Genomic DNA, 5,834 nt, shown 5'->3' with positions numbered 1-5,834 from the left:
CCTTTACCTGACTTCCTTGAATCTACATAGCAATAGGTTCACTGGCAGTATAACTAAACACTTTGGCCATCTCTCGCAGTTATTGCACGAAAAGGAGCTCTAGTTGTATAATCTCCGACAAAGTGACTTTCAGTTCTGGAACAGCAAAGACGCATGTCAGCAAAGAGGCAGTTCTAGCCATTCAAGGAGAGCCTCTTCTGGAGAGGCTGCTCTTAAATGCTTATTTTCGGGACTCATAAACTCCATATGCTCCATGGTTTTCCAAGTTGCCATTTCCACCTGAATAAGAAGTTCTGTGTCCATGTCTTTTACTATCTCCACCATCATATTTTAAACTATCTGAACCATCCACTGCCAATTTTAAAATCTGCAAATGAGACCATTTCTCGAGCTTCAACTGTTGATGCAGGTTCTTTCTTAGCCAACCTAAAGGAGGAGCAATTTTGAAATGCATCCACACTGTTTCCATCAAACTTTTCAAACCACTAAGGCTGTCACTTAAGATTAGATCTTCATTATGGTATTTAGAGGAAGACATATCCAAATCTTAGGGCCCTAAAGAGTCAGGCCAATATATATTTGCAAGCCCACTAAGGTCCCTCTCAGTACCATCAAGCATCTAAGGATCAAATGGATTGTCATTGGTTAGGTCTTTATGAACAGGATTATCCAAAAGGCACACTCGGAGCAAATTTAAGATTGTAAGAAAGAGGGGTGCAACCTTGAACACAACATAGTAGCATAAGTGGTATTTGGGGACAACATAAGTTTTTTTCTTCATGATATGGTGTGGTTTGGAATGGGATGGTTTTTATCAAAGATTCAATAATATTATAGTTGAGTTTGAATGATGTGTAATAAAGTGGAAATGGATCATTTAATATGAGGTGAAAATTAGTTTTAAGTGTATGAAAGAAATATTTTTACTAAAAGCTTGAAATATTCACTACTTTAAAAAAATAATTTTCATGAATTTGAATTTAAATATAACCTCTAATGAACTAAACCACTCCTTATCAGAAATTTTAATGAAATGTATTTTTATCGAAAAAGAAAAATATAACATTTTTTTTTTTAAAAAAAGGTGAAGGTTATTTTTTGCAAAATGGGATCATATTTTGACCTTTTTATCCCTACATGAGATGTGGTAATTGTATTTTACTAAAAATGGTTTTTTAATTAAGTGGAGCTAAGTTTTGGGGGGAAAAAATAAGGGAAAGAAAAGGATTAACTTCAATTATTCAATAAGTAGTAGTGATTAAGTAATTACATTAATTTAAGTTAAATTAAATAAATACATGAAAAGTTTGGCACAAAAATTAAGGTGATTGTAGTCAAAATAGGGGAACACAAGTAATAATTTATAGGTAAATGGACTCAAATTGCTGGAAAAAAAAATGTTCTTTATTATAGAAGAAAAGTGTTGTTTATGATAGGAAAAAACATACTTATATGGTCATTTTGATTCAAATATATATGGGCAATTACAATAGGCAACAATAGTAGAAAATGGACAATTTTAATACTAAAACCTAAGTATTCAATAGTACTAATAATAGCTCAAAAGTAACATATACAACTCATTCGGAATTATTAAACTGTCCAATTCACACGCTTCAAATAAGCTTAAATTGATGCCAAGTTTGATGCAAAGAGATATAGCCATGTTAATGATGCCCCGTGACAGAACAATGGTTGCATCTTCTTGCAACTTTTCCTCCTCCAAGAATCCATAAATTCAATCAAGTGAAACCTTTGTCTGAGCCATCATCGAGATCAAGTTGCGGTCTTGAAAAAGGATTCAGAAAGTGGCCAGAGCAGGAAGAACACCTCTTGTTGTGAGCTGACCACACCTAATAAGATTGAAGAACCAAAGGTGATGGCAGTAACAAAAATTGGGCGAGCTCCAAAAATGAATGTTACAAAAACCAGCAAGCAGAGAGCTTTCCAGAGCCACTGGAGCTTGTTCTGAAGGTTTGCTCTTGAGAGTTAAGGAACTCATGGCCCATCCAAGTAAGCTAGCATTTCCTGGCATTGATGAGGTTTACAACCCCATGGATTCCTCCAACTTCTGGATTTGGTTCAAGCAAGATGATCCAAGTTAACATGACATATGGAGCAATCCTAACACAATGGACAGGATATCTGGTGTGGAATTTTAAAGGTCCTCCAGATTTCAATGTTTTCATGGCATAATCCAAAAATTGGTGTACAGATACTTCCCACTGGCATCAGGTTGCATCTTCTGTATTTGAGTTTTAACATAATCAAAAGGTAAACTAAATTCTGAAGCAAAGAACCCCAAAACAGCATTGGGTCCCATTGTAGTACTAGCTTCACCCAAACCATGGAAATCCTTGAAAAACTCAACACTTTGATCATAGGATGCAAGCATCTCCATGTTCAATGTCATTGCTCGCACTGTAGTAAGACCTATGCCTTCCCAAAGTGCTAGAACCCATTCATTTGCAACAATATAGTGCATGGAAAGCATTTTTGTAATTCTGGCATCTAGCAGCAGGTAAAGTGGCATTAGCTTGCATACGAATGAGTGATGAAACTGGAGGACTACCAACAGTTGCTCCAATAGCTCCAGCAATCACACCACAAAGAGCTTTCTCATACAGAGGTAATGGTTTTCCATCATTAGCAGCAACAACTTTATTAGTCAGGACCTTGAACGATCCAAGTCTTGCAGTTGTATATGTGGCTTTCCTAAGCAACCCAACAGACAGTCCCTTGTGGAAGGCTTTAATGCCCTCATTTTGAAGTATTGTTTTAGTAATACAATGATTTGCATCCCAGGATCAAGCTTGTCAAGAAAGACAACTTCCATTGCATTTCCATGGCAGCCCAAGGTATTGCAATGCTTCATTCCAATAGATTAGCCTTGGTGTCTCACCCATAGGCTGGTTTCAAGATAGATCAATAGTTTTCAGGTTGGGAATCTTCAAGTAGTAGGGTTCCTGGAGATGCAATAACCAGTCGTCTAGGACTGCGATTCCTGCCAACAAATCTTTCCACACCAGAAGTTGTATGAACTGGTCTGTCGGAGGGATCATGCACCACTTCCACTGATATTTGACTTGTCATCTAAGTAAGAATGGTTAGATGAAACCATGTTTGATGATTGCTCACTGATCTGTTCCGAAAAAAGCAGGTTTTTTCTGATCAAAAGGAAGCTGTAGTTTGCCCTCGTAGAATTTTGAAAGTGCACAAGTATCAATTCTGAGCATATACAGCTTTGCAGGCTAGTTCAATTGTGCTAGCAAAGGAAGCAGAGCTCCATAGCCAAGGACAAGATCACCGCATCTGAAATCTCATGATGCCACCAGTAAGCTTATTGTCCTTTTGAAACCCAGAGCAGATCTCTTCAAGAATTAGACCAGGGGAAATAGTTATTGGATAGTACCAGATTATCAATTAGTTTCAACTGTGACATAGATTTTGGAATTGAACCCGTAAGCTTGTTTGCACCTAAGTCCAAAGATGCTATCTTCTTGAAAAATGAAAATGTTCAAAAGGATCTCTCTAGTTAATTGGTTTCCCAGTCCTCTCTTGAAACAAAATCATTTTCTAAAAAAATCACCATTTGGGCAATCATTGGGCATTATGTCAGAATTTCCTTCACAAATGAATTTCTTGGTAGCACCACTAGTAGTCTCGACAGTCAAGCTCGCCGAATAATCTCCTTCACTATCTTGTTCAAGTGCTCAATAACAGCAAGAAATTCCCCATAGTTTATTGTTCCACTGTTGCCAATGTCAGCCGCATCCAAGGTCACCAAGCAGAGATGCGCATGTTGTTGCACATTAGGAAACATACACCAGAAAAGAGAACAAGAAAGAAATGCAAGAGCACAAAATAAACCAAGAAAAACAGAGAAGAGGTAGATGCAAATTGAATAGCCAAACAAAGCCACATCTCATTATTTTTTCAGTGGGCTTGGAGACTAGTGGATAAACTAGAAGCAGATCCAAAACAAAAATATAGTCGATATCTCCAGATAGTGGAATGTCATACAGAGCCTTACCGAATTCAAACAATGCTAAAAAGAATAGTCAATAAAACAACAATAATAAGCATATAAACAAACTAGAAATCAACAAAACTCACATGTGACCTCTGTTATCCACAACCAAACAAACAAACAATGCCCAAGCAACAAGAGGAGAAGACAAAGAACAGTGATAGTAAAGATGAACAGGAAATCCATAACACCCATACATGGGAAAGCTCATTTCCAAAAAAATCTGTTGGGGCTTTTAGCTCCTCTCCTTTTCTAGAAAACCTTCAAAATCCATGAGCTCACCTCTGGTTTTCTTCCCTTCTTCTAGTTTTCTTTCTCCTCAAGATTTTCCTCACCACTGTTTTTGTCTCTGCCCCTATAAAAAGAACTCCTCAATAGGAGAGTACTCTCTCATTCTAGATAACCACTCTCTTTCTTTACCACCCAAAAAAAAAATGCTCTCTGGCCTTCCTATCTCCCTCATAAAAAGGTCTCTCCATGTGGCCAAAAAACTGGAAAAAAAAAAAAAAAACCCACCCAAAACGTCCTAAAAAGGAGCCCCACTACAAGAAGCCAAAATAGCCTCTTAAAGAGTAATGGAAGGCTACCTTCCAAGCTGCCAAGGAGTCAAAAAAACCCTAAAGAGCCAAAGCTAGAAAAAAAAAAAAAAAAAACAAACTAAGCCTAATGAGCCTCCAATAATCAAGCTAGGATCCGAAATAACTCCATAAATGGTTTCTAAAATATGCCTCAAAAATCAGTCATGATTCGAGCAAACATGGACCAACAAGAGACGATGAATGATCAAGTAAGAAGAATCTTAAACGCGCAATAAAAATGAGTATAGGGTGAGAGGAAAATAGAAATGCAACAATATATGTTAAGGGATGAAACGGAGGATCTACATAATAATAATAATAATAATAATAATAATAATTATAATAATAATATAACAATATATAGAACTCTAAAAATTTAATTATGTCGTGCATTCTCATCCCTTAGCCCATCAACAATCTTATGTGTGGCAGTGATTAAGTGAACAGTGGTCAGAAAACCCTCAACAATGCTGGATCTGTCATTAATAACCTTGGCCAGAGGAACAAGACAGTTGTTAGGGGCAAAAATGATCGCCTTTTCTGCACCAACCTTCAAGTGGATAGCTGTCTTGTCCTTGTATATCCTTATAACCTGATATATCCATGGATTGAACTCTTAATACACTTCATCAAGCATTGGGCCTTGCATCACAGTCAAGGGAACCTGACCTTCACATTTTATTGGGAATGTACAATTTGGGCGAAAAACATATGCTCTAGATGCCTGAGAATCTTTATCAATTCCATTATTTCCAGAACAATAACTGTATGATTGTTCCGCAAGTGCTATAACCAAACTTCTGCTATTAATATAATGAGCAAGTTTTCCTTCATCTGTGGAATAAATTAGCTTCAAACTTCTTTGCCCAAATTCTATAGTACCATTTATATTTCCTTCTAATGTCCGCACCTTTCATATGGTTGAACTAGCACTTATCTGTTTTGCACTTGTCTTTGAGATAATGTAGGAGCTGAAAGCAAGAGGTGACACAGATGCTAAAAATGCAAGCCAATACTTAAGTGTGCCTCTAAGGGATTTACCCAAATAAGCTTTGACATAGAAGTTTCTGGTGTGCCACTAGGGGACTTACCCAAATAAGCTTTGACATAAAAGCTTCTGGTGTTAAATGAGACATTGACTAGAGTTGGAACCTAAGATTCAATTTCTTTTCCACTAGAATCATGAACAATAAGCCTTTAAGTGGAAACAGGTATTCAGACTACTT

The 5,834-nt window shown here is 37.0% G+C and overlaps 1 pseudogene; it reads right to left on the bottom strand.

Annotated features, from left to right (window-relative positions):
* Positions 1 to 1,956: 1,956 nt before the first annotated feature.
* LOC100854163 (mitochondrial dicarboxylate/tricarboxylate transporter DTC-like) lies at positions 1,957 to 4,241 on the bottom strand (annotated as a pseudogene).
* Positions 4,242 to 5,834: the final 1,593 nt, after the last annotated feature.

This window comes from Vitis vinifera, chromosome 16 (assembly GCF_030704535.1).
Source record: "Vitis vinifera cultivar Pinot Noir 40024 chromosome 16, ASM3070453v1".
Lineage (NCBI taxonomy): Eukaryota > Viridiplantae > Streptophyta > Magnoliopsida > Vitales > Vitaceae > Vitis > Vitis vinifera.
The sequence above is the reverse complement of the archived record's forward strand: the minus strand, read 5'-3'. Positions and strand labels throughout refer to the sequence as shown.